This window comes from Malania oleifera, chromosome 9 (genome assembly GCF_029873635.1).
Source record: "Malania oleifera isolate guangnan ecotype guangnan chromosome 9, ASM2987363v1, whole genome shotgun sequence".
In the NCBI taxonomy this organism is placed as follows: Eukaryota; Viridiplantae; Streptophyta; class Magnoliopsida; order Santalales; family Ximeniaceae; genus Malania; species Malania oleifera.
In genome coordinates, this window is record NC_080425.1 from 93,599,732 (window position 1) to 93,621,230 (window position 21,499).

General features: G+C 32.6%; 1 pseudogene; it reads left to right on the forward strand.

Moving 5' to 3' along the window:
- Positions 1–11,299: 11,299 nt before the first annotated feature.
- Positions 11,300–17,777, forward strand: LOC131163584 (serine carboxypeptidase-like 40; annotated as a pseudogene).
- Positions 17,778–21,499: the final 3,722 nt, after the last annotated feature.

Here is a 21,499-nt window from a genome sequence, read left to right on the forward strand (position 1 = left end):
AATCTCCAAAGTATTTAATCTTACATTCAAAAAAATCTCACAAAAAAATATGCTTTAAATTTCAAGCCTTATTTTCAAGCACCGATTTTCGTAGTTTTTACCTCAAATTTTGTTCGTACTGTTTTAAAGTTTAGAAAAATATTGAAAAATCCCAAAAAAAAAAAAAAAATGGTCTTGACCAAAACCTTAAAATGGTTTCCCCAGATCGGTTAACGTTTGACCGGTTCATCACCCCCGAATCGGTTCACGCCGGTTTTCTCCATTTGTTATTATATTCAGAAAATTCATAAAAAAAATCACAAAATTCCCTGAAAATCCGAAAAATATTTTCATATCTTGATTTCCATGGTTTTCATTTGTGTTTTTTTAAAGTTCGGTAAAAATCACAAAAATTCTCAAAATCACAAAAAAATGTTTTTCACACTTTAGGAAAATCACAAAAATGTTTGTTAGGCACAAAAAATCATTTTCTTCTGGAACAAATTTCGAAAAAACCTCTCGGAATAGTATTTTCCTGTTTAGAAAAACCTATGGATTTCAAAAACCCTCAGGAGAGTATTTTGTACTCTATTTTTGATTTTCCTTCTCGATGATTGCAACCAAGGGCATGGACTCTTCTGAGTGTTGGCTTGCCCCGGTTCTAAGGGAATACCTACATAGTATTTTCATTCTTTTGATTTTTGAAAGAGAGTAATCTTTAAAGGCTTATTACATTTATTTCGGGATAATTTTTTATTAATCTGGTACCGTTCGTAAGAACGGGCGTGTAGGGGGTGCTAATACCTTCCCCTCGCGTAACCGTACTCCCGAGCCCGACTCTAGTAACCCAGGCCAATTCTACCCCTAACGGGGTAGCAATCAAGTGTTCTAACTGTACTTCAAAAGGTTAGTGGCGACTCCATCACACATTATTTTCTCATAAAAATATCTTTTTCAAAATTACACACGTCCATTTTTCCCCTGTTCGCAAGCCGCATCCACATTTTCTGGTCCGGGACGTCGTGACAATGTATATATATGTATGTATGTATATATGTATGTATGCATGTATTGTATTCTTTCCTTGGGAGAAGAACTCTATCCCGACATAGAGCACTACTAGAAGAGCTCCTTTTGAGTATATAAATAGATTTTAGGGAATTTTTCAAGGTATTTAGGGATGGAGGGAGACGAAAAGGTCAACAAAGTAAAGGAAATATTCATCATAAAATCTTTGTATATATTTGTCATAAATTCTTGTATGATCTTTTCATGCTTTTATGCTTTATGATTTTCATTCTTTTGAGGGTTTCTTGTTTCCAAAAGAAGTGTATCTTTTAATTTTAAATTTTATTATATGTTCACCATGATTTAGTAGCATGATAAACATTCTTCACGAGACATGAAAAGACTCAAATGAGAAGCACTGCTCATGTAATGCCGGCTTGACCATAAGGTCATTGAGCAGTTTGCCCCTCAATTTTTTTTTTAATATTAACATTATTTATAATGTCATCTCTTTCCATACATTGATTTTCCCATTATCTCAAAAATTAGGATCCCCCTTTTTAATTTTTTAATGTTAATATTATTTATTATATCATCTCTTCTCATTTATCGATTTCCCCACTATCTTAAAAGTAAATGAAATTGTATTTTGAAAAGTAAAGTAAATGTAATTTAATTCTTTCTTTTTCAAGTCTCAATGTAATCTTAAATATAAAACTTTAATTACTGATTTTGCATCTCAAAAAGTTAAAAAAATTAATTTTAAATAAAAAATAAAAAAAATATTAAGAACTCCTAATTAAATTATTCACATAGGGGCCCATATTATGAAGAGTCAGCCCTGTGCTCATGGGGTATGATGGTTTAATATTAGATGATTCCATGTTTATTATTTTATTAGAATGCTTTAATTGAATGCTTGATTCATTCTATGATTTAAGTTAATGTATGTATTTGTTGTTTAGAGTAGTAGAAATAGCAAAAGTTGCACAAAAGAAAATTGAGATGGCAAATCAAATGGATGTCTTCTCTAAATTCATTAGTTATCTCAATTTATTGTTAAGTTAGTTCTTAGACCTATGTCTTTGTTTGAAATTCGAAAAATAATAGAAAAAAGAAAATACCAAGGAATCTACATTTTCATGTTTGGTTATCAAGAAAAGTGAGAAAAATAATATATATATATATATATATATATATATATATCAAATTTATGAATAAAATTCTAATTTTACACATTAGTATTGAGATTTTCTTAATTTTTAGTTATACTAAAATAATTTTTTTATGTTTGATAGTATTTAATAGAGAAGGAAAACATGAAGGAAAACTAATTTCTTCTTTATTTTCCTTTCCTTTTCTTTCCTCAAGCAGAATATTTGATCCAAACGGATCCTAAATGCCGAGTAAATTCTATAGTTTCATAATATTCAAATTAAATTCTAAAATGGCTCATTTTAGCCTTGAGAAGCTTGGAAGGAGATAATTATTTTTTAAAAAATAAAAATTCAAAGCAATTTACAATTTATATTCATTTTTTGGTGGGTCGAAGGGCAAAGTTCACAATAAGTTATGAAGTGGTTATGCTAAAAAATATATATAAATAAATCCAACCAGTAGCCTGTGCAAGCTATTAGGGTCTCATAATCAACCATTGAATTTGGCCAAACTTTTGTATAAGATAATTTTTTGAATGCTTAGATTCATGTATTAGACTGTAGTCTAGGTTAAACCTATACTAGATAGAGCTATAGTAGTAGTCCGAAAGTTGAATACATGCATACACACACATCGTGGGCTACTGCATATGATAAAAGTTGATTTAATTTAAAACATTGATAATTTACTATAAGTTTCCTTTGCAGTTAAACCATCAAATAATATAATTCAAGTGTAAAGAAAAATATTTATAATTCCCAAATGACTATATCTGTGGATTTTAGTTGTGCAAATGAATGCGTAGCGGAAACAAACGAATTTATAATGCAGTAATCAGTAGTGAAATATACAGAAAAACACAACCACGTAGATTATATAAAAGTAATAAAACAATGACACTAAAAATTACGTGGTTCGACAATGCTTACATCCATAGGAGCAAAGACAAGGAATTACAACATACAACATGTATATATAACCCTTCCAGAGGTTTTCCCACCAAAACCCAACTTATATAACTTCTTGATTCAAAATTTGAAAACTAGCGTTGTGTAATTGAGTCAAACCATCAACAATTTAATGTCGAGACCAAATAGTCGATAAAGCAATCGACTATTTTCTTCTGAACTTGAAATCATCGAGCAAAACTGTCGACAGTTAATTAATCTTGAGAGCATACCGTTGATGCAACTCTCTTAAATTGTCGACTGTTTCGTGTACACTAGCTTCACTGTTTTCCATCATGTTTTCTTTGTACATGCGTTCCACTCCACATATGAGCTACATATTACAACAATCTCAACCTTGACAAATATATACCCCTCAGGAGACAACTGAAACATAATCCGCTGCTCCACCTGAGACAATAAGTTGGGAAGGCCTCCTGTTTACCATTGGAGACATTAAGCAAGTCCAAGCAATGCTTGAACTTATCCATGGTAACAAGTTTTGTCAAGATATCTACTACATTCTGAGAAGTGTGAACTTTCTCAAGCACAATAAGTTCACCTGAAGAGACTAATTCTCGGTTCATGTGAAACCTCACATCTATGTGTTTGGTTCTCACATGATACACTTGATTATTCGCCAAATAAATGATACTCTGACTATTACAACATAGCTGAACTCCACCATGCTAGATACCTAGCTCCTTAACTAAACCTGTAAGCCACAATGCTTTCTTGGCAATTTCAGTGAGCACCATATACTCTAACTCAGTTGTAGATAATGCAACCAGAGATTGTACCATGAACCTCCAACATATAGGTCCTCCCACAAGAGTGAATACATATCCTGTTGTAGACCTCCTGTCATCCAAGTCCCCTACATAGTCAACATCCACATGTCTCACAACTGACGGATCACTTTGTTACCTGCCGAACATGATGTCATAGTGTGAATACCCCGCAAGTTTCAGAAAATCCACTTGACTGCATCCTAATGTTGTCTACCCAGATTTGAAAAAAACTTACTTGCCACACAGACAACTTGTGCCAAATCTGGTCTTATACATACCATAACATACATTAAACAACCCATTGTACTAGCATAGGGAATCTTTGACATGTCATGAATATCATCATCCGTCTTTGAGCACTACGCGGTAGACAACTTAAAATGATTCACTGATGGTGTACTTACCGATTTTACATTAACCATGTTAAACCTCTCCAACACCTTCTCCACATAACTACCCTGAGATAATCACAATCTCCATGTAGCTCTGTCCCCACAAATCTCCTTCCTAAGAATCTTCTTGGCTACACCCAAATCTTTCATGTCAAACTATTTATTCAATAGAGTTTTCAACTGATTCACCTTAATCATATCCTTCGCAGCAATCAATATGTCATCAACATAAAGCAACATAAAGATAAGAGAACCATCATCAAGACTCTTAACATACACGTAACAATCATACTCACATCTCCTGTAGCCTATCTGGATCATTTAGGAGTTAAAATGATTGTACCAATGCCTCAAAGACTACTTCAGCCCGTAAAGTGACTTTTTCAGTTTATAAACTAAGTGCTCCTGTCCAAGTTCACTAAACCCTTCTGGGCGTACTGTGTAAATTAGCTCCTCCAAATCACCATAGAAAAATGTTGTCATTACGTCTATTTGCTCCAAATGCATATCATAATACACTACCAATCCCAACACTACCTTGATAGAAGTGTGTTTAACCATAGGGGAAAAGATTTCATTATAATCAACTCATTTCTTTTGCGAGTAACCCTTTGTTAGTAACTGTACCTTGAACTTCTCTCATTCCTTTTCTAATATTGCTTCTTTCTTCCTATACACCCACTTGCATCCTATCACCCTCTTCCCTTCTAGAAGCTCCACCAACTTCCACGTTTGGTTCTTATGCAATGACGCCATTTCCTCCACCATAGCACCCATCCATCTACTTTTCTCTTGGCTGTGCACCATCTTGAAAAGTAGTAGGATCCTTACAACTGGTAATGAGAGCATAAGACACCAAATCATCAAATCCATACCTGAGTGGTGACCTAATAGTGCGTTTGAGTCTATGTATAGCTATACTATGATCTTGCTGGTCTCCCAAGGTAGAACTCCCTGCATTCTGAACATTTTCATCACTGCCCTGAGTCTCTAACTCTTCCTACACAACATGCTCATTTCTTCTCTAGTTTTTTAGCACCAGTTTCTCTTCTTCTTCCTCTTGAGTATGCTACACCATGAATTTTTTTATTTTTTATTTTTTATTATCATAAACCACATCTCTATTGATCATGACCTTGTTTGCCATTGGATACCACAACTTGAACCCTTTATGATACCCCAGAAAAATACACCATCTAGACTTTGCATCAAGTTTCAATCTCTCCTCACTAGAAATGAGCACATAGGCTGGACATCCAAACACTCCAAAACTGGAGTAGTCTACCGCATTACCTGTCCACACCTCCTCTGCAACTTTCTCATATAGTGATGCCCTTGGTGATTGATTAACCAAGAAACACGTCATACTTACTGCCTCGGCCTAGAAGTTTTTTGTAAGCCTTGCATTCAACCTGAGACACCGAGCCCTTTTAGCTAGAGTTTGGCTCATCCAATCTGCCACCCCATTCTATTATGGTGTCCTGCATACTATAAAATGTCTCCTTATTCCATGCTTCTTGTACAACTCCATGAACCTCGAATCAACGTACTCAGTTCATTGTCTGACTCGAGACATTTAATCCTCCTCCCAATATGGTTTTCCACCTTAGCTTTCCATAATTTAAACTTGACAAATGTCTCTGACTTGTGTCGCATGAAGTACACCCAGACCTTTAGTGAGTTGTCATCCATAAAACTCATAAAATATATATATGTCCACCTTGTGATGCTACCCTCACCAACTCCCAAACATCCGAATGAATGTAGTCAAGAATACCCTCCATTTTGTGAGTGGTTGTTTTGAACTGGACCCTACTCTATTTCCCAAGAACACAAGACTTACAGAAATTCAGCCTGCATGTTTTGACACCCTTCAAAAGATTCCTCTTATGAAATTCCTTCAACCCACGCTCACCCATATGCCCTAACCACATATACCACAAAACAGTATTGTCTAACTCAAAATCTACAGTTGCAGCTCCACCTACAATTGTTGTACCTAGTAGTGCATAGATATTCCCTGCTAACTTTTGCCCCTTCATCATTGTTAGAATGCCTTTACACACGTTCATTACCCCATTTTAAGAATTGTAAGTAAATCCGTTACAATCCCAAGTGCCCAATAAAATTAAATTCGTCTGAAGATCCAATATGTGCTTAACATCACATAATGTTCTCACAACACCATCAAACATTTTAATCTTGATGCTTCTTATTCCAACAATTTTACATGAAGCATCGTTTCCCATTATAACAAGAATTAACTAACCTGTAGGTGCCGAACCAATCTTTATTTGGTGTTATGTGATAAGTGCATATCGAATCTAGGATCCAAGAATCTGTGAGACGATCTGAACCCAATGAAATAGAAAGCATATCACTGTCACCGCTCTTTGAATCTCCTTCTTCCACTACATTTTCTGATTTTGAAGAACCCTCTTGATTTTTTGCATTCCCTTTCTTTCTTTCGGGACACTCCGATTTTATGTGCCCTTTTTTTCGCACTTAAAACATCCTATGTCCTTCTTCTTCTTGCACTGTGACCGAGACTTATTGCTACTTGATCCGCTCTGGAATTTGCTTCTCCCACATTCCTGGTTATCCTTTACGAAAAGCCCTTCACCTTGTGAAATCTCATCGTTGGCTTTCTTTCTTTAATGAAAACTCAGAAGAGCGTTTGTAATCTCTTCCAAATTTAGGGTTTATTTTCCCCATGTTAGAGTTGTAACTAGATTTTCATACGTATGAGACACAGGTAGGGAGTTCAATAGTAGTAACGCCTTGTCTTTTTCCTCGAACTTCACATCAACTTGCATCAAATCACTTATAATCTAATTGAATACATTGATGTGTTGGTTCAAATCCGAACCCTCTGCCATCTTAAGCCAATACAATTTATACTTAAAATACAACTTGTTTGTTAAAGTCTTGGACATATACCGAATTTCTAGTTTTTGCAAAATAGCCGCTGGAGATTCCTCATCCATGACGTGATACAACACGTCATCAACTAGACAAAGTCTGATAGTCGCCACGGCCTTCGCTTCCAATTCCTTCCAACTTGTTTCGTCCATGCCTTCCAATTGACTTCCATATAATACCTTCACCGTACCATGCTGCACTAATAGATCTTTAACCCTCTTCTGCCATAGTCCTAAATTTCCTATTCCATCAAACTTAACAACATCGAACTTTGCAGAAGAAATTCTAGAAGCCATTAGAATCTAATGTTCTAATACCAATTTGTTGTGCAAATGAATGCGCAATATAAACAAACAATTTTATAATGTAGTAACCAACAGTGAAATATATAGAAAAATATAATCACACAGATTATATGAAAACAATAAAACAATGACACAAAGAATTATGTGGTTCGACAATGCCTACATTTATACGAGCAAACAACGGTGATTTTTCACTATCTTCTGTCAAAAGACAAGGAGTTACAACATATAACATGTATATATAACCCTCCCGGAGGTTTTCCCCCCAAAACCCAACCTATACGACTTCCCAATTCAAAATTTGAAAACCAGCGCTGTATAAGTAAGTCAAATCGTCGACGGTTTCAGACATACTGTCGATGGTTTAATGCCGAGACCAAACACTCGATAAAGTAGTCGACTATTTTCTACTAAACTTAAAACCATCGAGTAAAACAGTCAATGGTTTGTTTGAAACCGTCGACGGTTTAATCTTGAGAGCAAATCATCGATGCAACTCTCTAAAATCGTCGAATTTTTCTTGTACACCAGCTTCTCTATTTTCCACCATGTTTTCTTTGTATATGCATATCACTCAATGTATGTGTGATGACCCAAAAATATATATATATATATATATATATATGTGATTAAAGTACATTAATGATAAAATAATAAAAATAGTCATTAAGTTAATATCAATACGGAAGTGTTTTCTGTAGGATCCTTGATTCCATGTTTGATGCCTAAGAAAGACCTTGTCTTAGTGAGTGCTCAGAGACCATTGCGGCTCAGTCGCTCCCTGGAGGTCAGCCTGGTCAAAATGGAATTTCATACGATAAACAGGATAGACACTGTTTGTACACGTAAATAAGTATATATACATAAAATAGTGTTTTGACAGACATAATTTGTAGAAATACATAATAAGATGATAATAATATAGGTATCATATATGGGGCCCACAAGACTATGTGGGGTCCACATGAGTCCCGGAGCCACAAGACACTGTTTATATACGTAAATAAGTACATAAAATAATGTTTTAACTGATATAATTTGAAGAAATATATGATAAAATAATAATAATATAGGTATCCTATGCGGGGCCCACAAGACTGTGTGGGGCCCACATGAGTCCCGAAGCCGTATGGAGGTTTACACAAGTCTCAAAGTTATGTAGGATGCATAAAATCGTATAAGAGTTATTCAAGTTACCTATGATCCTTTTGGGTCTCGAAGTTGTGTGGGGCCCACAAGACCATGTGGGGCCCACATGAGTTTTTAAAATTTAAATTTAATTCTTGTTCAAAAATAAATAATAAAATAAATAAATACTAAAAGTAGTTTAAAATTAATAACAATGATAATAATAATGATAATAATGATTAGGAAAAAAAATAATAAAATAATAAAATAATAAAATAATTAATTAAGTAATTGATTAATTAATTAGGTAAGTAATTAATTAAAAAATTATTTAGTGGGATTGGTGGCAAGCACTCCCACATGGCCTCCATCCCTATCCCATACACAACCCATACCTTGCCCATTCTTTAATTTTTAATAATTATAATTTCACCCATCTCCCCACACTTTTACAAATTCCATTTCTTCCCCAAAATTTTCCTATAAATAGGGAGCTCTCAACCTTCATTTTTCACAACAATTTTCCAAGGAAGAGAAGGATTAGTGAGTGAAAGAATTTGTGGTGGAGAGAGAATTTTTGAATAAATTCTCAATCACCCACTTTTTCCGATCTCATTTCTTAAAGATAATTATTGTGTTCGTAGCACACGGTAAAAGAAGAAGGTAAGTAAATTTTGATTATGTTAGTTTCTTTTTATTTTAAATTCATACCCGAGTTTATTTTGTACTTAAATTTTAATTATGTTATTTAGTTGCACAAAATTTCCATGAGTTTATTTTTATGCATATTTAATTATATCAATTCTATCTTTAATATACTTGCACCTATTTTTGGGTTAAGAAATGTTCTAATCCCCTCGGGTAAATTTTCAGCATTTCTTTCTATTCAAAAGTAAAATTATATATATTTTTAACACAAAAATTGTGTGGCATGAGTTTATTTTTACGTTACATTTTTATGAAAATATAAGTAAAGATGAGATTTTCACGATATTATATTAAATTACATAAATTATAATAAGATGATTTTAAAACCCCTTATGGCAAACGAAAGTTCAAAGTTACAGATGCTCGGTACCGCAGCTTAAAGTTTATACGGATCAGAGTGCACCCACACTGTCTACAGAGTGGTCATTTATGTTAGTGGATTTCTCCTGAGTGCACACCTGGTTCCGGACCAGGACTTAATAAGGAAAATCTCACTTAAAGTTTACGTACGTTGATTTAGTTTGGTCGGCCAACCAACTAAGTCCAGTCTTCGGACCGCACAACCCAGTCATGGGGGTAAACATGACTTACGGAAAACAGGCCTAAGGGTGGTTTTTATAATATATGTTTATACATATTTAATTACGTGTACAAAGTTACTGATGATTTGAAGGAAAAGTGTAAGTTTACGTGAAAATGATCATTTTGGTGCTTAAATGACGATCTAAAGAAAACGTATAAGGAAAAGTATATGTATGTTTATCATTAAATATTTTTACAGTTTTAAAGTTAAAAGTTTAATTTAACAGTTATAGTATATGATTATAAAAATTTACTGTTGAAATTGATGACAAAAGTTTTATGCAGAAATTTTTAAATTTATGTTTATTCTAAAAGCAGTCTTGAAGTTATAGTATTAAATATTGTTTTACGAAATTCTTTAAAAGCTCATTTTGGCCACACACTAATAATAATCTTATTTACTTACTGAGCGTCGTCTCACCCCAATCATTTTTTATTTCAGATAACTCTGAAGGACATGTCAGAAATTAGGCTTAGCAAGCATGCGGGTGGGATTAGAAAAATAAAGATTTATTAGAAATATTAGTATGGTTTCAGATATTTATATTTGTGCAATTTTTCTTCTTTTGAAATAAATGATTGTAATATGGAATATTAGTGCTCTGGTTTATTTAAGAATCGAGTTTATTTGCTTCCGCTGTAAATCAGTAGTAAAGAGTTAATATCCCAGGCCCCTCGGGGTCGGGGTGTTACAGTATGAGCCACATATTACTACAGTATTTTACGTTGGAAAAGGAAAGAAATGGAAAATAAGGAGGAAACTCAGTTTCCCTTGTATTTTTCTTCTCTATTAAATAATAATAAAAATGAAAGTTTGTTTTAATATTTAGTATATTTTTTATTTTATTTTTCTCATTTTTCTTGATAACCAAACATGAAAAATGAGGATTCCTTTATATTTTCCTTTCCATTTTAAAATATTTTTTGAGTCCCAAACGGGCGTAAAAGTCAATGGATTTTGAAATCAATGTATAATTGCGGGAGAATTTTGGGCTAAAAAGCCAAAAGCTTGCATTAATTTCTGAGTAGCATAACCCATTTGATAGTTTATAATGATGATGTCAGTCTAACCAAATAATTGTAGATTTGCGCAAGAAATGCACGCCATGAATGAAGGGGCTAAGCTTTAAAATTTGCATCCTCGTACACGAGACTATCCCTAGCTAGCTATATATGTTTTTGAAAACATGAAAGTACTTAGAAATTTTCACTACTAGTATTGTCCCATGATTTTTAGAACTCTGGGATTTAAAAAGATAAATTTTCTACCATTACATATATGCACGTATAACTAAGTTGCATCAAAACATTCGAGTTATTTAGTTTTATCTTCCTTCTTATTTACGCTTTTCATAAGATACAAGAAAGAAAGAAAAATAATGGAGATAAAGGCTAAGTGTATGAATCTCTTCTTTCTTCTCATTGTTGTTGCATGTTTTGTAGCTCAAATCTATGGCAAGAAACAAGGAGAAGCATTTCACAATCCATACAAGGCTAAGTTGCTAAAAAATTCAATTATTGACACTAGCGACTTTAAGCCGATTCAACAAATTATGGATATTGAAAAAGGTCCTTCTCAATATGACTTGAAAGAGAGAGATGAAATTTTCAGATTGCCTAGTCAGCCTTGTGTCAACTTTACTCAATATGGTGGTTATATTACAGTTAATGAGACAGCTGAACGCGCCCTTTATTATTATTTTGTTGAAGCAGAGCACTCAAAGCAATATTCGCCTCTTATTCTTTGGCTCAATGGAGGTTTGTGTGTTTATTTAACAAACTCTTAAATCTTTTCTTTTTTCTTTTGGGGGTAATATAAGGAATGATTGAACCCGAAAATAGAAAATTAATGAACTAGCTAGTATCCAACATACGAGGAAAGGACATTCCACCAATGTTATCAATGGAAATTCCTCAACATAACATGTTGAGATTAGTTTGATGTCTCCTAATCATAAGACAATAGGTTAAATATCTTTAAGATAAGAGAGAGCATGTAAAACCATAAGCCTAAACAAAATGTCAAATAAAGTTGACAACCCGAAAATACTCCAGGGAGGTTGTTTGGTAGTAAATTTGTTCAAATTTGTAGATCCCAAAAATAATTCTTTCACTATCATGTAATTCTTGGAACCAAGATACTGCATATCTTCCCCATGAGTTTAGTTTTGTCAAATAATGTGGAGGATTTAAGTGATGACTCGTACAAATTACAAAATGCTTACTTGAGTGCAGGCTTGTCCCGACTTAGAAATAACATAAATATATACTTGAAGATAAATATGAAATTGCAACTATGCATCATACAAACTCATAAAGGATGAAAAGTTCTAGGAATGATTGTGTTTTATGTTATTTGTAACAAGTATCAATTCTCTTTCAATGTTGTTAAAAGGATGTATATATATGTGAATAATTTGATATTGTTGCTCTCATTTACAATATTGATTAAAAAGAGTTTCGAAGGGTTTTGGGAATAAGAATGATACAATTTGATTAGCCACATCCTTGCGTGCTTTTTATGAGTACGATAATATTTAAAATTTTCATAATGCATACATTTGCAATTAATTTTTTTAGTAGATATTGCAATAGCAATAGTGGAAAACATTTATTTTTGGTTTTTTTTTTTTGTTTTCATTAATTATGTCATTTATTTATAAACACAAGATTCTACCTGCTCTCTTTTAATTATACTTTGGACTGTATTAGTGGTGCTAATTATTATCTTAAATATCTCTTTGATGACGGTTCACTTCACCACAAACAAAACACATATCATTGTGTTGTTTATTTTGATTTAAACAAGGTATATGGTTTCTAGGTTTGTCTACGTGAGGTCTACCATCATATTTTCATCTCTCTTTTTTTTTTTTTTTTCGAGCTTTAATGGTGAATTTTTGGAAAATGACCACCTAGTAAACAATATAACTTGTCGGGTACACTGATTTTTCTTAAATGAACAAGTCCAAACCTTTATTAAAAAAATATACTTTCTAAGATATGGAGTGTCGATGGTAATGGCTCAATTTGTACTCACACCACATAATAAATGTGAAGAGATAAACAAATGATAAATATGGAGTGTCAATGGTTATGGATCAGCACAGAGAGATAACACTCCCCTACACGTGGAGAGATAAACAAATGATAAACAACACCACAGAATAAGCGCGGATGACATGACTAGAACCTAGAACCTCTTGGTAACCAGAGCTTTGATACTATCCTAGATTACTATTTTACCTAAAAACTTAAGCAATTAGTTTATGGGCCAATAATGTATATCAAGTTTTAACAAATCAAAAGCATTACATTCACATATATTCATGACCATATAATTTAATGTTGGTATTGCTCTATCTTTTTATAGGTCCTGGTTGTTCTTCTCTAATTGGAGCCATGACAGAGTTAGGACCGTTTCGAGTTAGCTATGATACAAAACACTTTACCAAAATAAATTTGCTTGGAATAAAGGTTTATACTATTTTTTCAAAAATCAATCAAGTCTTCTTCTTACATATTTGAATCTATGTATTACTCAAGATCGAAATGATATTTTTAAATGATTTATTGTATTTTTAGTTGCCAATGTCTTGTTTTTGGAGACACCTGCTGGAGTGGGCTTTTCATACTCTAATATATCTTCAGAGAATGAGAGCAGTGGAGATACTGAAACAGCAAAATATAATTATTTATTTTTATTGAATTGGCTGAAGAAATTTCCGGAATATAAGAGCAGGGACTTCTTTATAACTGGTGAAAGCTATGCTGGTCATTACATACCACAATTGGCACAAACCATCCTCTATCAAAATAAAATTGCTAACCGAACCATTATTAACCTCAAAGGAATAATTGTAAGTATAAACTCTCTCTCTCTCTCTCTCTCTCTCTCTCTCTCTCTCTCTCTCTCTCACACACACACACACACACACATCACGTGAAATAATTGTATGTTGAGATGCATAATTTTTTTATCTTAAAGAGATTCAAGTCCTCTACATTTTAGACTTGGTCGAGCAACAAATCAATGTAGTTATCATCTCTTGATTTGTCTCCTAAGAATCTAAGATACAACAATCAACTAGTTAAATTATATGACTAGTTCTATATACCAAAGAAATGATTTTGTTTGAAACCCTAATGGTAAGTTTGGTCTAAAAAAAATTGGCTTAACTTCTCCTTTAAAGAAGTTAGATACCATATGTTTGGTAAAAAACTTTTAACAGTTGTGCATTTCAAACTTTTAAAATCACTTTTTTTCAACCTTTCTTAAAAGAATATAATTACCCCTCTTCCAAGCTCCATCACTAGATTGGTTTCAAGAACTTTTATTAGGTTTCTTAAATTATCAGATTTTAAAGTATCAAATCTGCTTATGAATATTTAAGATAAATTTCAAGTATATCTTATTCATCTCACCTTAGGATTTCTTGAAAGTACACAATTTCCCGGCTCCCAAAAGACAAAATATTATCAAATCAAAATAGGAACAAATGGTTAGTAAAATCATTTTATTACACATAAAAAAGTTTCTATTTGTCCACTCTAAGCAAAGAAAATGGGAATTTTGGAGCCTTCTTTATCCTTCCCGTACAATTAAAAATGATTTTATCTCTTTAAATAGAATTACATTCAATATTCAACCCAATATAGCTCTTACTATCTTAAAAAGTGAACTAGTTATTTACCATATAACTTCTCAAAGGAGATAACATTGCTCAGAACATTTTAAAAAGACATTATTTTATTTCGACTGCAAAAAATGATATTATACTTTAAAGTGTTTTCTTTAATGTTATATGAAATTTATTTGATTAAACACATATAAGTAATTTTCTATTTAACATGATGTATGGTGGATGCAGATTGGAAATGCAGCGATTCAAGATGAAATTGAATACAAAGGAATGTACGATTTTTTAGCGACACATGCAATTATTTCCGATGAAACTAATGATGAAATACAAACACAATGCGATTTCTCTCCAAACGCCACCGAACGGAGTCCTAGGTGTAAAGCAGCTTTGAAAAAAGCCGATGATGATACAGAGGACATCGATGTCTATAATATTTATGCTCCTATTTGCACCGACTTTGAATTGAACAAGCCCAAAACAAATACTAGTTGTGTAAGTTAAACATGCAACAAAAAAATCACTAACATATATAGCTAGTTATGAGAGAAAAAAAAAAATTAAGCTCAAGCAAAAATGTTTTGGGTGAATTTATAATGTTATGCAGGTGCAGAATGATCCATGCAACTTCATTTATGTAACTAATTATCTGAATCAACCAGAAGTTCAAAAAGCCATCCACGCTAATGATACCAAAATAAAAGGCAAGTGGGGCTTCTGCAGGTATGTGTGTAATGTCCTTTTCTGTAAGTGCTTCTCCATTATTCAATTAAAAAGCTAGAGTGATGAAGCTGGAGGTCAATGTTACAGTTCTATAACATTAGAAAAACACTTAACAATTTTATTTTATTTTATTTTATTTTATAATATGGGGATTTCAATCATCATCGCGTCACTTTGAACATTATGGTGCGATACCAAACCCGAGGGATAAAAAATGTCCGTCCATTGATGCATCTCTAGTAATTTGTCGGGATAAACTCTCAAGGGGGAATCGAACCCGTAAATTGCCCTTACCACCCCTTGAGGCAACCGGATTGGGCAGAAAAATTGTTTACGTTGTTTGACAATGTATCTATAGGATCTAATATATTATGTACAAAAATTACTAGACACTTTCAACACTCTATTACAAGTATATATATGGAGCTAGCCCGCATATGAAAACTCTAAAATGCTTTGATACAACTACATAATTAATGTACTCTGTGTGGACTCAATATACCTTTTTTGTATTAAATACAAAGATAGTTTGGACCCTTTGAGCCTCATGCTTTTTACACAAAACTTTTTACTTAAAGATTTTAAGTGAACCGACTTCTTATTTTTACCCCAAAACTCAATGGTTGGAACATAGGATGTCATCTTCTCCGCTTAATGTTCTATCATGTGGTCAAGCCTTGCGGCCCAATTATATACTTGTACCCTTCACTAATAAGTTAAAGAGAGTTTAGGAAATTTGATGTTTCAATTTCTCAATAAATTTACAGAACTTATATGCCGTTAATAGATTGAGACTAGAATAGGATGAAATAAAAATTTGAATGAATAACATAAAAGGTCAAGTGATACATTCGATACAATTTCACCAAATGTATTTTATTCCTATATACTAAATGTAAGTTACAAGTTAAAATTTAGCAAATCGGGGATTTCACAGAGTAAAACGGTGAGATCCCTAATTAATTAAAAAGAATATATATTGACATTTTGGTTCAAAATAAATGGCCCATACTTAATAGTTGCTCTCAGTAGGTCAAAACAAATAAGGATAAAATAAAAAAGACTAATTTTTGGACCACATCATGGGGTTCTTTTGAAAAATTTACATACAAAATGAAAAAAATTAATCACACATTCTTGTCAAATATTTTTATGATTAAATGTAAATATGATGGTCATATTATAATGAATTATGATGTGTGCGTGACAAATGTAATGCAGCGGTGACACAGATGCTGTGGTGTCTGTTACTACAACAAAATATTCTCTTAAAGCAATGAATCTGACTAAGAAGCATGCGTGGTACCCTTGGTACCAACATGGAGAGGTAACTTTTGCTTTCATATAAACTTTTATTAAAGTGTGCAAATTTTTTGGTTTCACTCATTTTTTAATCCTTTTTTATGTCAAAACAAATTAACTGAATTGGAAGTTAAACTGAAAAATTTAAGGGTCTCTTTGGTATCGTTGTTATTTTCTATTTCTGTTTCTCCACAATGAAGAAACAGATTATAAAAATACGTTTGTTTGTATTGTTAGTTCTCTGTTTCTATTACTAGTTTTCAAGTATTTGTCAAAAGACTAAAAATTCAATTTTATGATTTTTAGTTTTTTTGACGATCTATTGCCAAAAATTTTAACCAGTTTGCACTTAATTATTGTTTGTTTTTTTTTTTATGTAATATTTTATTTACAAAAATATTATATATATATATATATATATATATATATATAATACTTAATAAGAAATTTGGAATGTGATGTATATATACATAAATTTGGAAGAAAGACTTGTTAGGGATGAATTTTCCCGCATATGGTTTGGAGCTCACTATTTGCAAGACACCAAGTTTGCATTTGGAACCATACATACTTGGTATGAGCCCTAGTGATGTGGGTCATACATCACTTGGTTTAATTATTTTTAGTATAAAATTTTATGATTGGTAAATTCTAAATCTTATATGAAAGGACCATGCTTTATAAGTATTTCTCTAAATTTAATTTAATAAAGTGATTAGTCGAATGAAACCTAATTGTGTGCTAACTTGAAAAATGTTGTCTGATTTATGATTTTAATTAAATTGAGCATATACACATATTATCATATAATATCCTTCATTTCATATTTGATCTTTTACTGTTTATTTATTTTTTGGCCAAAAATTTGGGTACAAAAACTCATTGTACAAAATGATTACAAAAATTAAGTATTAAAAAACTAAGACTTGAGTAACCTAATTCTACTTGAACTCAAAAGTATTTTGTAAGCGCCTCTCTTTGTACCTTAAGGATAAAATTGATGGACCAATAATGATATTAATTTATCTCATAGGTTGGTGGATATTCAGAAATATACACGAACGGAATGAATTTTGTTACAGTAAGAGGATCGGGGCACACGGTGCCACAAGACCAGTCTGAAAGAGCTCTTGCTGTGATCACGAACTTTCTTCGTGGAACACCTCTCTCTAATAACTCAAAATATAGTTGATGTTTTCATACCTCCAATCTTAACTGGTATTACTTTGTATGCTTGTTATATGCTCGTTATATACTTTAAGTATTATGTACAACAAATAATTATCAAGGTTTCTTAAGATGAAAACCCCACCTTGGGTTTTCTAGTCCTCATTACCTATTTATCCTATCTTATCCTCTCTTTTTTCTTGGTATTTACTATTTAACTTATGATTAACAATTTTAGATAATATGGAATTAATAATTGAATTAATTTAGTGGGCTCAATTAGTCCTTCTGCTTGCAATTGGGACAACTTATTCTAAGCAATGAATAGTGTTCTGAATTAGCTCATAATATCATGGCTCTTCATTAGCAATTTCTCTCGATGACTAATTCTACAATAATGTTAATCCTATGATTTTGCTAATATATTTTCCTATCATTTGGTATACAAATGCCACAAAAATTCAACATCCATTAATAAAATGAAACTTTGTAGGCTCACAAGTTGGTATGATAGCACATAACATTCAAATTACAGATTAATTATTTTATTTTATTTTAAAACTTAAGGCGTGCAATTGATATTATCTCTTCTCTATTTCATTGCACCAACCAGTCTATTATTAAATTGAGTTTATTTAATTGTCTAGGTTTGTAGTTATGGAATTAAAATGGAGATCATGTTTAATATGTTATGATACTTCATGATTAATTTCTATAATGAGTGATTTTATGTAGAAGATCTCAGATCTAAAATTTGAAAGAGGGTGTAAAGGGGTATAGGCTAAACTTCCAATGGATTTTTTTTTTTAAAGATGGGCGGCACCTCCATTTACTTATTGATAAACCCTCATTTTTGGTAGAGGAATACCGTAATTACAAAACAATCAAAGGGAGAAATAAAAGACAAAACTTTAAAGGTCTCCCAAAAAACAACACCAACATCCAGTCAAAACAGGATTACAAGTTCAAACAAAACAAAATAAAACAAAAACCTACAAAACAAATCTCATGCAACAAAAAAAATAAAAGATAAACAACATAAAATATAAACAAAAACCAACAAGAAATCAGCTAAATATACCTCATATAAGTCGTACCAATCTTCTCCAGTTTATTCAACGCATTGATAACTCTAGAGAGTTAACTACTATTTGTAAATGAACTATTCCTCCCTATAGCACCTTGACGAGTCAAGACATCTGCAACTTTATTCCCTTCTCTATACCAATGCTTTATCAAAAAGTCTACTTCCCCCAATAAACCAATAAGTTGCTCCCAAAAATCCCACAAATACCACAAAGAGCACCTACTCTTATCCAATTTACAACAATAATCAAATCACATTCAATATCAATACTAGTATGACCCAAATGTTTGCAAATCTTTATTTTCTCAAACACAGCTCTCAATTCAGCTTCATTATTTGAATAAGAACCAAAATATTTTGAAAAACCAAAAACAAAAAAACCTGTATGGTTTCTAAGGATGCCACCACCACCCGTCGGCCCTGAGTTCCCCAAGTTGCTCTCGTCCAAATTTAGTTTCAACCTCCCTTATCCCGGTTTTAGCCATCTCACACATCGCATTGTTTTAATTCTTTTATTCACAATTTGCACTTTCAGATTCTGCAATATCCAAAAATTAGCATCATTTAACTGAGTCATTCCTGTCATGTTCCTGCTCATGACAGTGTTGATAATAATAATAATAATAATAATATTGTTGATGAACTATATCAGGGTTTCCAACTTCAATTAAGGTTGTTTTTAGCGAGAGAAGGTATTTGGTACTTGACATTACTCAAAACAAAAATTGAGAATGCAAAAAATTGATGGTGACTAGTAAGTATACTAGACCCGATAGTTAGTTGGGTCGGGTTTGTTTTGATTTGCGTAGGGGTAGTTGATCGAATTGGGCTCCCAAATTTGACCCAAAAATTGCCATTACGTTCTAAAGTTAAAGGCCCAGTAACACAAAAAATATTGTAGGCCCAAAAGCCAATTGGATTGGGCTCTCAAATTTCTATGAAAACAATGGAGATGCGGATCATTAAATTACAAACATTGCTTATTCAAGTTTTGGAAAATGTTTTTTACTTTACATTTATTTTTTAAAACAAATATCATAATAATATTACATTATTGTTTTTATTTTTCTAATGTTTACATGAAAAACTTTGAAAGCAATAAAAAATGTAATGCAAATGAGGAAGCTTATTATAGAAAGCTTCTCTATATTTATGCTTCCCACCATAGGTGCTAATTTGTTTGCTCATCAAATCTATCCCTGAGGGCCTTTATTTTTATTCAAGCAAACGCTTTGATTTACTCATAACAATTGTGGGTTTGATAGTCTAAATGGGACTTTTACTTATGAAATAATTAGACATTTAGATAAAATTTAAATGCAATTAATTCAACACATTTGAGAAAACTTGCTTGTATGGAAATGGTAAACTGGAGTTGCTAGACAATTCCCAAAGATATATATATATTTTGAGTTCGACTTAGTTGCATATTGAGTTCACCTTTAATTGCATTTACCTTATATTTGGAGGAATTTTGGATTTGAAGTTGTATAAGATTTAAAAAAATGTAGTATAAAATAGGGTTGAAATTTGTCCAAATCCATCTAAATTCAAATTTATGGTCTAAATTCCATGCTTCCAAACAATACCTTAAATTTTGTTGTTGCGACGTCCTGGACCCTGCCAGGAGAACCACTCTTCAGCGAAAAATGTGCGCTCTGTTGCGAACTGGGAGAAATGGAATGTGTGATTTTGAAAATGTATTTTTCGTGGAAACAATGAGTGATGGAGTGGCCACTAACCTTTGGAAGTGCGGTTAGAACACTTGATTGTTACCCCGTTAGGGGTAGAATCGGTCTGCATAACCAGAGTCGGACTCGGGAGTACGGTTGCGCAAGGGGAAGGTATTAGCACCCCCTACGCGCCCGTTCTTATGAACGTTACCAGATTGATCGAAAATTATCCCAAAAATAAATATAATAAGCATGTGAAAACTACTCCCTTTCAAAAATAAAAAAAAAATGAAAATACTATATAGGTATTCCCTCAGAACCAGGGCAATCCAATACTCCGAAGAGTCAATCCCCTTGGTTGCAATCATCGGGAAGGAAAATCAAGAAAATAAGGTACAAAATACGCTCTCAGAGGTTTTGAAATCTGTAGGTTTTTCTAAGTAGGAAAATACTATTCCGGAAGGGTTTTGGAATTTGTTCATGATGAAAGTGATTTTCTACGCTTAAAAACATTTTTGTGATTTTTCTAAAGTGTGAAAACATTTTTTTGTGATTTTTTTTATGATCTTTCAATATTTTTCCTGAACTTTGGAATAACACAAATACAAACCATCAAAATATGAAAACATTTTTTTGAATTTTTTGAGAATTTTGTGATTTTTTGTGAATTTTCAGGATATCTAAATAATAATATACAAGTGAAATGGAGAGAACCGACATGAACCGGCCCTGGGAATGATGAACCCGTCAAATGTTGATCAGTCCAGGGAAAAACCAATTTAAGGTCTTGGTTGAAACCAATGAATCAACACGCGTTGCGTGACGCGTGGCTGTGTGTGTTCAGGTATATGCTAGCGTGCATGAATGATGCATAATGCATCTATGAGCATGAATGCATGACCATGTGCATGCATGGATGAGCACATGCATGAATGAGTGTGTGGACGAATGTGCGTCCGTGCATGATGTGCACGTGTATGAATGAGT